Here is a 16,040-nt window from a genome sequence, read left to right as displayed (position 1 = left end):
GCAGGGATTTTTAATTGCGTTTTACAAATTGGTGATTATGGAACTTGACAAATTCGATAGGTCGAGTACGTCGGGCATTTAACATTGATTGAAGTTCTAAAACATTTTGTACATTGAGTTTTAGCGAATCGCAAACAACTGTAAAGCTAGCAATTAATTCGATATTTTCTTCTTTCTCTCTCTCTCTCTCTCTCTCTCTCTCTCTCTCTCTCTCTCTCTTTCTCTCTCTCTCTCTCTCTCTCTCTCTCTCATTCTTTGTCTTTCTGCGTCCTTTTCGCGCCAGTATTCTTTGATTTTGTTCTATTGTTTACCTTATTCGATTCGTTTCTCTGCCTCGTCCATTCTATCACCAGCTTGCTTTTTACCTTTTTCTCCTTTTGTTGACACCTATTCTTTATCACCACTTCCACCTCCGGGAGACTCACACTCCTCTGTTTCCCCTTGTTCTCAGCTGTTTGTTCGCTCGTGGAATTTATTTGATTTTTTTAATTAAAAACTTTGACCGTCCTGATTGTCCACCACACAAACGGAACTGTCTGGGTCGATTGCTTTCACTGCCGCCTGAACAAATAAAGAAAGTTACGGTTTGAAGAGAAAGATAATTCGTTTATTACTGTTACTAGCAACAATATTCACTGTTGGGATTTCTTTAAAAAATTCTTTGCGTTTCTGCAAAATATGTAAGAGTACCAAAGTACTAAGACCTATTTTAAAAACATATACACACATAATACATTGTCGAATGCAGAACAGACGAACCAATATTATTTTTCTTGTATTTTGTAACTATTAGGATTATTGGTTTATGGAAAATGAAATTTCACCACACCTTATATGTATCAGGTACATTCACACTGAATTAAAGATTTCATCATACTATTCTGACCATGTTCCACGTTTTAAACTTTGCATGTACAGGGTTTTCGGCCACCCCTAGGAAAAATTTTAATGGGAGATTCTAGACGACAAAATAAGATGAAAATCAAGAATATCAATTTCTTGACTAAGGCTTCGTTAAACAGTTATTAAAAAATTAAATTAAAATATATGAAATCATTCTGGAAAAATTATTTTTGGTTGCGGGGGTTAATTGCAATCATTTTTGATCAACACACATACCCACGAAAGCCTACGCATTTTCGAGAAAAAAATTCGTTACCGAAAATCTAATTTCGGGCCAGAAATGTCACTCGATAATTTGTTGCGTATGTTTAAAACGTCATAACTTCAGAAAGGATTGAAGGTTTTTAATGTTCCATACGGCAAACAACGCGTATTTTGATGACGAATATGTAGGAATTCTAACAACATTGAAAAAGTTGTTCCTAGACCCTCTAAAGTTAGGAAAACCCCATAAAAATGATCCAATTTTCAAACAGTCATAACTCCTACAATAGTGAACATATTTCAATGAAACTTTTATCTGAAGTAGAGCTCACGGGTACCGACAAAAAAGTACTAAACAATATTTCCGTTCAGCGTCAAATAAATTTATTAAAAATGAAAAACTGATTCTTAAGAAAAATCGACAGAGGGTTACTACCTTTCGGCGAAATTAAAATATATCAAATCATTCTGGAAAAATTATTTTTGGTTGCGAGGGTCAATTATAATCATTTATGATTAATAGACATACTCCCGAAATCCTACGCACTTTCGCGAAAAAAATTCGAATAGATAGACAAACTTTTTGGTGAAATTAAAATATTTAAAATCATTCTGGAAAAATTATTTTCAGTTGCAGGGGTCAATTACAATTAATTTTGGTCAATAGACGTACCCTCGAAATCCTACGCACTTTCGAGAAAAAAATTCGAGAATGTATGAAATTCTTCGACAAAATTACAAAATTTCAAATCGTTCTAAAAACATTATTTTTGTTACAGGAGTCAATTACAATCATTTTTGGTTAATAGACATACCCTCGAAATCCTACCCACATTCGAGTAAAAAATTCCGTACCGAAAATATAATCTGAGGCCTGAAATGGTTCCCTGAAATTTCATGTGAATCTTTGAAACATCATAGCTCCTGAACGGATTGGTCGATTTTAATGTTTCCAAATGTAAACAACGCGTATTTTGGTGATGAATATATGTAAATTCCAAAAATATTCGAAAAGTTATTCTTTGACGTCGCAAAATAAGAAAAACTCCATAAAAATGGTCCAATTTTCAGACAGCGATAACTCCTACAATAGTGAATATATTTCATTGAAATTTTGGGAGGAACTAGAGTTTATAGATACATACAAAAAAGTATTAAACAACTTTTCTGTACAGCGCCAACCAAAATTCCAAATCAAAAACGAATTTTTAAGAAAAATCGACAGGGGTAGGTGCCTAAATTCGACGAAAAAAAAATTTTTTAATGAAGCCTCCATCGACAAATTCGTATTCTTGATTTTCGTTCTATTTTGGTCTCTAGAATCTCCCATTACAATTTTTCCCAGGGATGACCGAACACCCTGTACATATACATATGTCGGAGGAACAACTTCATCAACCATTGCTTTTGGGCTACTTCTTCTTTTAGGTCCACTCGGGCGACCAAACGTTTGTCTTGTTATTTTTTTCATGTTGATTAAAACTTTTAACTAATTAAACGAGTGACTGATAACTGGAACAAACACTTTATTAACAAGAAAGAATATTGAACGAAAACGTATGAGTCCTTTGCAGGAATTCTTTTAATATTTTTTTCCTTTTTGTTTTCCTTCTTTCGTTTTCGTCCGTTTCTTTTTTTAAATGTTCCAATATCTAGACAATCAACTCGATTACCTTCAAAGGCAACATACAAACGCCAACCAGACGCACGTTTGCATTTTCGATGACATTCTTCGCATCCATTTGGGTATCGATTAGGACCAACATAATTTTATTTATTCAACGTGAAGTAACATGAATTTCAATAATAGAAAATTTTTAATAATTTACGACATATATGTCACTTAGTTCGTTTGGCAGTCGAAGTATGTTTATTTTAACCTAATGAAAAAAAATTTCGAAAATTTTTTCAATAGAAATACACGTTTTAACACCCATTGATCATATTATGACTATGTAAAAAAGAGAAATTTTTTTCACTGTACCACCTTCTGTTTAATCATTTTATTTTTTCTAATTCTGCCATATAATTAACTTCACATAGGTAACTTGTTGAAAAGTATTGTGACGTGTTCATTTTTGTTAATTTATTTCGTTACACGACGTTCGTCAACTTCCAAACACTATGTAGCGGTTGGCCTACAAATGAAATAAATATTTGGCGTGCAAACGGTCAGCGCGATTTAACTCGCGCGACAACGAAAGTTATTTTTTTTTCGCGTTCACGAAAAATTGTTTCTGTTTTTATTTATTACGTAAGGAGGAAAATGTAAACAATCGTTATTTATTTGCAACTCATAAAAAAGAACTCGTAAATACATTAATTTTAATGTATTTTAAATAACGCCATAGAAATGAAAGAATTTTTACTTTCTTATTAAATTCATGTGCTTCAGAAGTCTGCAGTTTCAGAAAATTGCGTGAATACACCATAATCTATGTATGGAGAACAGAAACTCTCCATGATTTTATATAATTAATGATATCAAAAGAAAAATGCAAATTATGTACATCGCATAATGTAAAGGTTATTCTTCGTCATTCTCTGGTAAACGGTATTAAAGGAACGCTTTAATGAGGAACAATGAGGAATAATGAATATAAGTTAATAATTATGAATTGTGAGTCTTAATTTAATTTTAAATGTCTTTAGACTTTTGCAAAATATAAAACTATTATAAAATGATATAATAAATACATCAAAATTTAGTATGAATAACAAAATAACAATGAAATAAAAGAATACATATATGAATTGTAGAAGTAACTGTGTATTGCTAGAATAATAGCATAGGTAAATTCCCTGCTTGAAATCTGTTTCTTTTCTCTGTTAAAATTAACCCTGTTTTTAAGAATAATTACATAACATATTCTTTTACGCAGTACTGATGAGGCCACCATATAAAATATTCGCCTCACTAATTTGTTCAAGGATGGAAATTGAAATTGGTATACGTTCCATTAAATTAAAGGGGGAATCTCATGTAAATGGTCTATTTTTCAAGAATTTTTAGTGAAAAATGTAATGCATAGATTGATTTAAAATTTGAGGTATCATTTATTAATATTATAATGTAACATGAGTATTTTTTTTAAACTGTAATTGTTAATAAGAACGGTACAATGGCGGCTTGAAAATGGCATTCTGTAAGTGCCCCGTGCAGCGTACAGGTTTCAAAAATGATCTGAAACCAAAAACTTAAGATGGATTCTTTAGTTTATGGAAGAACGCTCAGCATGACGTTCTTCTTTTATTAAAATTTGCAAAATTGCAAAAATGGCGAAGTTTTGAAAAAAAGGATTTTTTTTATGAACAATTGTTAATATCAGTGTTTTAAATAAAAAAATAAAAAATCGGAGCTCGTCATGCTGAGGCCAATTATTTATCGAATATTTGTGCCAAGTTCCATAAAGATCGAATGATTAGTTTTTGAGCTTTGTTGCACGGCGTGCGAAATTTTGCGTTTCGAGAAAAACGCGTTTAAAGTTTGAGTAACAGAAAAATCGTGAAAAATTCGTAATTCATTTTAACTTACCGTGGTTTTTTACTAATCTATGATTCCAGGGCCATAGAACAGATCTTCTTCTTCTTTGAAAAGTTGTGATTTAGCCATTTTTTCTTCTTTTAGAGAAGCGTGAGCCTCTTTTGTTAAATGAAGACTGCGGCGCTACTGCTGTTTAATACGGCGTTTATTTTCACGATCAGTGAATGTTTTGCTCTGCTGTCCAATTATTATACTGAGCTCTTGTATTATTTGAAGGACGAACGAAAATCCTTCGTTGAATATGCCGGTAGCCAAAAAAGCAGTTATTTCAATAATTTTTATGCCACAATTGAAATGCTTAGGAGCTAAATGCCAAATGATGGCGTTAAAGCTCTCGTTAGCATTTTGTGTATGGCCACCTAAACATCTCTCCAACAAATCATCTCGTGACAAATCTTTGTAAATTGGATGAATATATTTTTGCATATTTTCATGTAATGGAGGTGGATGGTCAAATTCTTGTCCCAAGGCTTGTGCATCGCACCACTTACACCACGAATCGGCGCCAGGAGAACAGTCGTCGTGCTGCAGTTTTTCATTTGTTGAAGACAGTTGATCTTGCACTTTTCGACTCATTTTCACTATTGATTACACGGTATCTTGGAGTTACTTCTATATTTCTACAATGTCTGTTTCTGAGCGTTCTGAACGTTCCGAGCTGCTTCTTTCGTAAAAGTCTTTATTCGACCGCCAGCAGAACGCTCGCTTCTTTTCGGGAAGATTTCGCTCTCCTCTCTTTCCGAAATCGACACCTCATATCTCTAAAACCTAAACATCCGTCGCCCGACTGCGATGATCGCTTATACAACCATAAGACCAAGTATTCGACGAGCATTCGACTACCCGAGGCGCTGCGCCCAATACAACCGTTTACTTTATTTTAAAAATAAGGTACAAGGAAATCTCTGATCACTTTCTAACTTTTTTTTATCGTATTCCTGAGGAAATTTCCTATGAATTTAAGCAAAATTAAAAAAATGCTCCAAAATTTCATTTTACATGAGGGCCCCCCCCCCCCCCCCCAATGGATTTCCATTTCTATCATAAAACTCCTCCTTGAAATAGTAAATATTCTATCTCAATTAATATTTTATTATTTGGTGTCATACTTCTAGATTATTTTTTTAACACTGTCTTCTATTGATAATTTGTCTGTATCGTCTATGTCCGGAAATTGCATATTTCTATTATTAGCTATTGTACTGACCTTTATGCTTTCAATTAATACGTTTGTAGTTTCAGTTTTATTATATTTAGTTTTTCTGGCGAAAAAAGTGCATTCTTAAATCCAGGGTCTAGAAATGTACAAATTTGTACTATTATAGCATTTACTATTTCTTTGAAGCTGTCTGATATTCTTAACTCAATATGGTGTATTATTTGTTGTGTACATATTGAAAAGTCTTTTTGTTTTAGTTTTTCAAAATACTGGTATAAGATAGGAAAAAGAGAATTCAATTCCTTTTTATCTTTAGTATTAAATCAAGTAAATTTATATTATATGCAGAAAATGTAGCGTAGTTTAACATTTATATTATGTGCAAGTTATATTGAAGTATTTTTTAAAAAGAATTCAATCAAGATTAAGAATTGTGATCACAGTGAGCAAATTCACGCAAGCACGTTGTAATTCAGAACGAAAGAATCAGAAATTTGAAGAACATTTATATGTTTAACATGTTCAAACATATTGATTGGCTGATGGTTTGAAGATGAAATATATCTCACTTTTTCGCGATGTCCATTCCCCTTTTTTCCCTCGCTTATTCCATATAGGTAGTTAGTTAAAGTAAGAGCAAAACGATACCAAATAACGTTTTTCCGATACTTATTGTTAGAAGTGTTCGCCAAAACTTTCTCATCAAATCTCGATATTAGAAACAACTTGTTTCCTAATTCCGTAAGAACTGCAGATGCATATTAATTATAAAAATCCTTTTTCGATGAATATGTAATATACCGACCCATATCTATACATTCTCATCCGTACAAATATCTTTGACTTCCAAATCTCCCTGTACGCACAAACACTGTGTCACCCGTGCTCGCAAACATTTCGTCAATTTTTACTAGTAAACACTGTGCCATCAGTGCCCTACATACCCTGCGTCATCCTAATTCTAGCGTCCTACAGTTAGGAACAAAAGTATTGGCACACCTGACTCTTCATTATAGAAACGCATATGAATCAAAGAAGAAACATAGTATTAGGTTAATTCGTTTTATTAATTATAACTATTAGATTTATAGTTTGAGAATATTACAAATATATTTATACTAATTTACTATAAAACAAAAAAGAATAATAAAATGCACATTAACTGCACTAGTTTTTTTTAGGGGCTTATTTGATTCCGTTCCATCATCAATATTTCTTTCAATTATTGTCTATTCGTTATATTATATTTTTTAACATATTTTCCCAAATGAACCCAGTGATGTTCGATCGGGTTTAAATCTGGAAATTGCGGTGGGGAATTAAAAACTATCCAATGCCGTATCAAATAAGCGGTATGTTTGGAATCATTGTCTTGTTGAAAGACAAATTGCCTCTCAAGATTGAATTTTTCCTCGTTTTTTTTAAATTATTTTTTAAGATATCTAAATAGACATATTTGTCCATTATATTGTTAATAAAATCAATGCAACCCCAGACCACCACTCCACCACCTCTGTGTATAACAGTGTTCTGAATGTTCTTCGGGTCTATTGGGTTGGCAACTAAGTGATTGCGTATTTTAAATGAGAAGGAAAATTCAAAATATTTGCTTAAAAATATAACTTTATTTAATTAGGTATTTTCCGTTTTTGTCGATGACCTTTTGCCATCTTTCAGGCAGTGTCATAATTTCATATTCATGAAACTTCTGATTTTTGCCAGCAAAAAACTGAATTAAATGTGATTTTACATCATCAGCATCATTAAAAATTTTACCATTTACGGAGTTCTGCATGGAACGAAATAAACGGTAATCTGAAGGTGCAAGGTCAGGGGTATATGGTGGATGTGACAACACATCCCAACCTAGTTCCAATAATTTTTGGCGAGGGACCAAAGATGTGTGGGGCTTTGCATTATCATGCTGGAAAACAACATCCTTGCCAATTCTGGCCGCTTTTCTTGAACTGCATCGTTCAGTTTGGGCGAGTTGTTGAACGTACACGTTTGAATTAATCGTTTGATTCCTTGATAAAAGTTTGATGTACAGAATTTCTTTATAATCCCACCAAACTGACAGTATAATCTTTTTTTGGTAAATCTCAGCTTTTGGTGTCGTCTGGGTTGATTCATCTTGCATCACCCACGATCTTTTCCAATTAACGTTGTTATAAACTATCCACTTTTCGTCGCCAGTAATCAGTTGTTTCAGAAATGGATCAATTTCGCTGCGTTTCAGATACGAGTCACAGATGCTAATGTGTTGCGTCAAATGAATTTCCTTAAGTTGATGAGAGACCCATAAATCGAGTTTCTTGACATAGCCAAGCTGTTTTAATTTTGTTTGAATGCGTATATGCGATACATTGAGCTTCCCTGCAATCTCACGTGTTGTGCTATGACGATCTGAATCGATAATGGGCTTGATATGGGTCTCATTAACTTGAACTGGACGGCCAGATCGTTGCGCATTTTTCAGTGAAAAATCACCAGAACGAAATTTGGCAAACCAATTTTGTCATTGCCTTTCTTTCAAGGCTTCATTCCCATATGCGGCACATAACTTCTTGTGTGTTTGCGATGCGTTCTTGCCTTTTCAGAAATAATATAATAAAATATGTCTGAAATGCGCGTCTTGTTCTTCCATTTTTAAATTGGGATAAAAACGAAACTAAATAACTAATCGATACAATTTTTTTACTAAATTAAAGGTGGAAGTCCAAACAATAAGAAAACAATATAGGTTAGGTGCTTTGAACACGTAAATAAAACAAAAGAATGTGCTAAGACACTCAACGCAATCACTTAGTTGTCAACTCAATAGTTCGGTATTAAACTGAAAAATATTAAATTTAGACTCATCAGAAAAGAGCACTGTATCCCAAAACTCGTTTTCTTTATTAATGTAATCATTTGCAAACTTTAATCTTTTTCTTGATTTATTTTACTTATAATAGGCTTTTGTCTAGCAACTCGTGATCGGTATCCTACCTAGTTTAGTATTCGTCGTATAGTTATTTTGTGTATTTCTTTATTAAAACTTTCGTGTATGTTTGCCGCTATTTCTGACGCCGAACTAAATCTTTTTTCTTTTACAATATTAATAACTTTTCTCTTTTCGCGTGCACTCAATTTTTCAGGTCGACCACATCTCGGAGTACTTACAAAATTTTCTGTGTTAGAAAACCGTTTAATAATACTCCCAATTGTAAAACGACTTCTGTTCACTATATTTCCTATAGATGAGTATGAATGCCCCTCATTAAACAAATTCAAAATAATTTTTCGCTCAGCAACAGTCGTTTCTTTTTCTTTGCGCCCCATTTTGCATATTTCACGTTAGCTTTTCTAAATAATTGAATAACTATTGAAGTCGATTGTAGATCGAAAGCGCCACGTAGTCGATCGGTGAGGACGCTACCATAATGTAAGCGGATGCCATCTTGATTAGTTAGTACGTCTTGCGACACGTGAAAGGGGAGATGTATCGAAATACAGTTTTCTTATAAAAAGGTTATCTCGTGCAAACTATTTCTTCTTACTCTGTTCAACTCCTGCCACGTGCCTCATCAACAATAACTGGTGAACAAATAAATGCTGTCGAAATCAGGGAATTCTCCGGAGAGAAACCACCAAGTGTACCAACCTTATAAAAATTTCATTCTAGATCCGAAACAAAAGCATTTTATTTCAATGTGCCAATACTTTTTTTTTTTTTTTTTTTAATTCGGGTTTTACGTCGCATCGACCCACGGGTCATTAGCGACGTTTAGGACCTATTTCATTCTTTCCTGTCCGGTCATATCCAGTGGTAAATGTTGATGTCTTTTAGTTAGTTTAGGGTCTTTTCTACCTGCTTCTTTGTCGTTAGAGCTTCTGCCGATGTTATTTTATATTTTTTCCTTTGGGTATTATATATTGTACATTCGAATAGCAGGTGGTTGATTGTAATGATCTTCATGCAGACAGTGCACATTGGTGGTTCCGTTTTCTTAATTAGGTACTCGTGTGTGAGTTTGCAATGACTAGTTCTCAGCCTGGTCATGATTATCCTATCCTTCCTTCTCATATTGCTGCTAGGCATTATTTGAAAGAAGTCTTGGGTAACGTCGTGTGTTTTTATTTTCCTAGATGTGGTCCATATGTTATTCCATGATCGTTGTTCGATATGGCGTAATGCGACAATGAGGTCTTGGTGTGGGACTTGTCTGTTGGTGCTATTTGGTGGAAGTGCTGTTGCTTCTTTGGCGGCTGTATCAGCTGCCTCGTTCCCTTTGATGCCTTGGTAAGATGGAACCCAGGCTAGGGTTATTTGTTTGCCGTTGTTTATGAGATCCGTATAGGTGTCTTGGATGTCTAGAATGACTTCATGTTTGGTTTCGGGATTTACGTTTGTTATTGCCATGAGTACACTCATTGAGTCGGTAAAAATGATGGAAGGTTGGGCATTGAGGTTTCGTATGAGGTTAAGAGCTTTAAGAACTGCCCAGGCTTCAGCTGTAAAAATGGATGAGGTTACTGGGAGATGTCAGTCTCCCTGGTCAGTCTTTGATGCATCAGTGTATATCGTTTGGTGGTTTGGGTATTTGTTGCATAGTTGTTGGAAGTTAAATCTGTGTTCTGCGCTGCTTATTTGGTCTTTGGGAAGTTTTGCGAGGTCGACATTGGTTTCTGGTGTTTTTAGGATCCAGGGAGCTGTTTTCCTGAATTTACATGGAATAGTTGCTGTTGGTATAATCACAGTGGAACTATCGTATTTGGCAATTCTTCCATAGAATGGAATTGGAAACGGGTTTTTTAGCTTGCAGGTGGGTATATCTGTTTGTAAATATATTGCTGTATGTGGGATTATTTGGAATGGAGGACATTTTGGCTGCGTATTTTAAGCTTAGGTATTTCCTTCTTTGTTCTAATGATGGTTCTTTTGATTCAAACAATATGCTATTTATTGGACTGGTCCTGTAGCTTCTAGTGGCTATTCTTAGAGCGGCGTTATGAATTGAGTCAATTGTTTTCAGAATATTTGGTTTAGCCGAGTTACAAACTATTGACCCGTAGTCGAGTTTGGATCTGATTAAAGCCTGGTAGCTTTGTATGATGATCTCTTGGTCAGCTCCCCAGTTATAATTTGACAAAGCTTTTATGATGTTCATTTTTTTTGTGCATGTGACTTTTAGATATTTCATATGTGGTCCCCACGTTAGCTTATGGTCAAAGATGAGTCCTAGTATTCTAATACTGTCTACTTTTTCGATTTCAGTATTTCGTATGTGGAGATTAGGGGGAAGTGTGGTTAACTTACGTTTTCTAGAAAAGATGATGTATTTTGTTTTTTACGGGGAGAATTTAAGTCCTGATTTTGCGGACCATGACAGAAGGTCGTTGATGCTTTCCTGTAGGAACTCAATGATAGTGGATAGGTTCTTCCCGCTGCAGTTCATTGTTAGATCGTCTGCGAACAAGCTTCCTTGAATTGGCGGCTTGATGTTATCTAGAACGTCGTTAATTACTATCAGGAAAAGCGTAACGCTGATTACCGAACCTTGTGGAACTCCATTGTGTATGGTGGTTGGTTTGGAGAAGGTTCCGTTCGTTCTCACTTGGATGGTTCTGTTTGTCAGGAAGTTTTTGATGAAAGCTAACATGTTGCCGTATAGCCTAGTTTTAGTTAGGGAATTGATGATTGTAGTCTTTGGTATTGAGTCGTATGCCCTTTCAATATCCAAACATAGTGTGACGAGGAATTCGTTTTTCAGAAATGCTTCGCATATGCTTGTCTCTAAGTTTATCAGTACGTCCGTGGTCGATCGGTGCTGCCTGAATCCGTATTGGTTAGGTGATAGCATATTGTTTGATTCAAGGAACCATCTAAGCCTTTTGTTAATTATCTTTTCTAGCAATTTACACATGCAGTTTGTTAAGGCGATCGGCCTATAGCTTTCGGGTTTGCTTTTGTTTTTACTTGGTTTAGGTATGGGTATAACTGTAGCTTTTCTCCAATTGTCCGGGAATACCTGGTGCGTCCAAATACAGTTGAAGATATTGAGGAGATGGTTAATGTCGATTTGTGGCAGTTCTTTTACCAGCTTGTTAGGTATATTGTCGGGCCCAGGAGCAGTATTATTCATGGCGCGGAGAGTGTTCATTAGCTCTTCTAGGGTTATGATTGAATTTAAAGTGGATTTGGAAACGGGGTCCACTAGCTGGCTGTTGTCGCTTTTTGGGTTTGTGTGGGGCGGCAAGAGTATGTGGACTACTTCTTCGTGGCTTTTATTTCCTGAATTTTTTTGGAATGTCTCTGCAAGGGTGTCGGCTATATCCTGTGGATTAATTATAAATTTGTTATCTCCTAGATCGAAAAATTGGATTTCAGTGTAAGATTCTACTCCATTAATATTTCTGATTTTTTTCCACAGGGTCATTGAAAACTGCCGTTAATGTGCATTTTATTATTCTTTTTTGTTTTGTAATAAATTAGTATAAATATATTTGTAATATTCTCAAACTGTAAACCTAATAGTTATAATTAATAAAAAGAATTATACTACTACTGTATTTTTTCTTTGATTTATGTGAGTTTCTACAATGAAGAGTCAGGTGTGCCAATACTTTTGTTCCTAACTGTAAATCCAACGTTTATCTCCAAATATAAGAGTTGTTAAAAATCTATCTCGATTTAGCTTATATTTTGTTGTGGTTATTCAGTACAAAACTCATATTTACTTCAATGAGTCGAAAAGACATTTAATACAGAATATATAATTAATGTAGATAACAAATTGGTACATCACATGGCACTTCAATGTCTATACTCAGAATGAACGAAGATGGTGCGCGACGAATGGGCATCATGGCCCCGCGAACAAAAGAAAAACGCAGGCCTAATGCCTGATCTCTATGATTGCTTAACGCCATTACTTGTGGACTGAACAATCCTTCATATTTTGTGATACCATTCATTACAAATATCAGAAATGGTGTCGTTCCTGAACTTTGTCATTTTATTGCGTCTTGTATTAAAATCTGTAATGAATTCGAAGTTTCCGTATCCAAGGTACAATATTGACTGTAAACGGAGAGAAAAAAATATGGTTCGAATAAAGGTAAAGTGAAAAGAATGAGAAGTGGACTTTTTAAGTCGACGAGATTCGATAGCGGTTCGGATATTATTTCCTTCGCTCGAATAATAGGGTCGTTCGCTTTAACCATAGTGGACGTTTCCTCTGACTCTTATTTTATCCTTTCCTTTTGTCCCGGCCACAATAATGAACGCTTTGTCGCGTGACGTGCTCTCTGCTGCTTAAACGGTACCTTTCGTTCGGTGATATCGCGTAAATTACGTTCTCTCTGTAAACAAGTGGCTGCTCTCTAAGATTCGATTCCTCGATGCTCCCATGGAGATTAATTACGTTTCTTTTGAGCGTCATTCTTTGATGGGAAATTGAGGACGCTTCAGAGAAAACGTTTGTGGTATCCTGTACCATGAAAGTTTTGTAAATCTGAGACAAGCATGTGAAATTAGTAATCGTTATATTATATTAATGTTTGACACAGCTTCTTGGTTTGTACGAAGTAGGGTATTGCCTCTTTCCTTCGTAGTCGAAGATAGTGGATACAAGGAGGAACTTGCAATTGCTTCAGCCCCTCTCCATTGATAAAAAATCATATTATTTGAATTTCAATAGCTCTTAACGATTTCATTACTCATGATTCTGTGTTAGTTCTCTTCCCCTTTCTTTTAGTTCTTCTAAATTCACTTCTGGTTTAAAAAGTAATTTATAGAACAATCGTTATTTTTCCGTTCTCCCCCCAGAACATTTAAACATTTTGTAACAGATTATACTTCGTCTTTACATAGCTCACCCTCCATCAATCTATCTGTTTTCATTTTTATTTTTATTGTATACTGATCCATAAAGTAGTTATCCTCCCTACTATTGGTTCAGCCAGTGAAAAAATGCTGAAACACAAATAGTATACCTATGTAAATTAGCTATATGGCGACTGTTACACAATGCAAATTGTAGAAACAAATTTTAATGTCTCCCAAATTTTTCAAAAAATTGTTGATCTAATGAATTTGTAGTTCAGTGAATTTCAGTGAATGAACTTTAACGACTTTAAAGATTGACGCCTCCTTTTTTCAATAATATTCCTACAAGTTAGTATGGGATGATTACTCGCTATGTTATTTTATTTTGAATCAGGTACAGTAGGTACAGTCTCAGAAAAAGAAATTTTGTCTAAAGTGGTCGTCGTCGCGAAGTTGAATCGTGTATAAGCCTATTTTGTTTTTTAAAATATTGTTATTAGAAATGGGATGTGTTTTGAAACCTGCCTGCACGCCAAACATTTTATTATTTATTTTCGATTTCAGTTCTGCTTCTTTTATCTTTCGTTTAATCTCGTTCAATCCCATATTTTCTGAATGGGATTGAGATCAGGCGATTGGGGCAGCCAGAACATAATTTTCAATATTCGATTGTTTTCCATCTCTTTTAAATAATTTATACAAATTTCTGACAGATGTTTGGGATAAAAAGTAGAGCTCAATTAAAAAATTTCAGTTTTTTTATTAATACGATAACTGAAGATTTTGAACTAGAAGTGAATTTTAATTACAACCAAAAAATAATGGCAATGACAATTTTTATCTCTAACGAATATTTTAGTTTCTGCTAATGTATCAGATTTTGTTCTTAATACCTACGATGCCTCCCGATCTACAATGAAATAACACCGGGATAAAAATCGTATACTAACTTTTAGAGAGATTATTTGAAAGAGAAGGCTTTAATTTTTAAATTTATTGCTGTTTTAGTCGTTAGAAATATTTTTGAAGATTTTGGGGCCTTTTTGAAAGTTTTCCGTATGTTTGGAAGAAACCATTTTCATTTTTTTCACATTTCTCTAATTGTAAGTATAAAAGGCATTTGAGAAAATTGTATTTAAGGAAGTGAAAGTAAGGAGTTCAATCTTTAAAATAACCCCATAAAGGTTGTATGTAGTACGATTATATTTTATGAAGTTACAGCAATTCAAAAATTGTTATTGTTGGGATGGTGATTAGTTCAGGCCACTGATTTTAAACAACTTAGTATTATTTGCTTAAACACATTTTATTTCGAAATTTAACAATAAACGTACAGATCTCCCCACGTGCTTTCACTCTTTCGCCATTACTCACTACCGGCCGCTTTGCCACGATATCCTCACTCCCATCTCCGTTCCCATGCTACCAACCACATACAGTAAAAATAATTACACAGTTAGCATTTCGGTCAAGTGCCTTAGTAATTACGGTCAGTAGTTTATCAAGTAAATCGATACCTAACAAACCGAGACTTTACATGTAACATAAAAAATGACAGTTTATATCTGAAATAAAATTGTAGTTCTATCGTAACTTGAGATTGATTAACAACGTGTAAAAAATTAAAATCTCGATTATTGCAAAAGAGTGTCATTTATTACGTGACATTTGTTAACTGGACGAAATGGCCAGTAAAGAATAACTAATACTAGAGACGCTAAGAATAGGCTATAATAAATAATAGACAGAGTTCAGCAAATTTTATTCACGATTAACGAATAAAAATTTTAGATTTATTTTAAAACTAGTTTCTGCCCTGGCCTCGATAGCCTGGATATCAGTTTTAAAAATATGTTAATGAATTTTAATTTACTAATAAATTTATGAGTGAAATATAAATGGAAGTTAGTTTATGAATGAATCTAACAATTTTTATTCGTTATTCACGTTTCCGTTATTCGTCATTTTTAGTCTCAATCTCTCAATGAAATAATTAAAATTCCACTACAATATTATGATATTCCTTTATAGAATAATATGCAATGAATTACTATTTTTCATGCGAAACATAGTTATAGTACTATATAATTATATAATATAATTATTTATCTTACCGCCAATTAGTCTGAATAAATCGGATTGTACTATAATTTGAAAACTAAGAAATTCAATTGATAGAAATTAGAAGTAAACATTTTTTGTGATAATATTTAAATTTCAACAAAGGTGTTTCAATAACGCAGGTTTTTATTTAGACGGAGATTTTTGAAATTATATAATCTTTGTTTTGTAACACGATCAGTTAAATGTTTATATAAATATCGATCACACTTGATATTTGGGGTCAAGTAAAATTTCAAACATTCGACATACAAAAAAGTCTATTTAGTAACAAAATTAGAAAATAGAAATGCAAT

The 16,040-nt window shown here is 33.9% G+C and overlaps 2 long non-coding RNA genes across 2 annotated transcripts in view; both read right to left on the bottom strand.

The window, feature by feature from the left end:
* LOC143341159 (uncharacterized) overlaps positions 1-16,040 on the bottom strand; it is a 618,628-nt gene that overhangs the window by 355,250 nt on the left and 247,338 nt on the right. The gene's annotated exons all lie outside the window — the stretch shown is intronic.
* Positions 10,352-10,877, bottom strand: LOC143341057 (uncharacterized). Its single transcript, XR_013079557.1, has 3 exons — positions 10,677-10,877; positions 10,474-10,611; positions 10,352-10,438 (listed from the first exon to the last, which is right to left on the bottom strand). It is a non-coding gene; the product is annotated as an uncharacterized LOC143341057 (long non-coding RNA).

The sequence above is a fragment of the Colletes latitarsis genome, chromosome 4, assembly GCF_051014445.1.
Source record: "Colletes latitarsis isolate SP2378_abdomen chromosome 4, iyColLati1, whole genome shotgun sequence".
Lineage (NCBI taxonomy): Eukaryota > Metazoa > Arthropoda > Insecta > Hymenoptera > Colletidae > Colletes > Colletes latitarsis.
The sequence above is the reverse complement of the archived record's forward strand: the minus strand, read 5'-3'. Positions and strand labels throughout refer to the sequence as shown.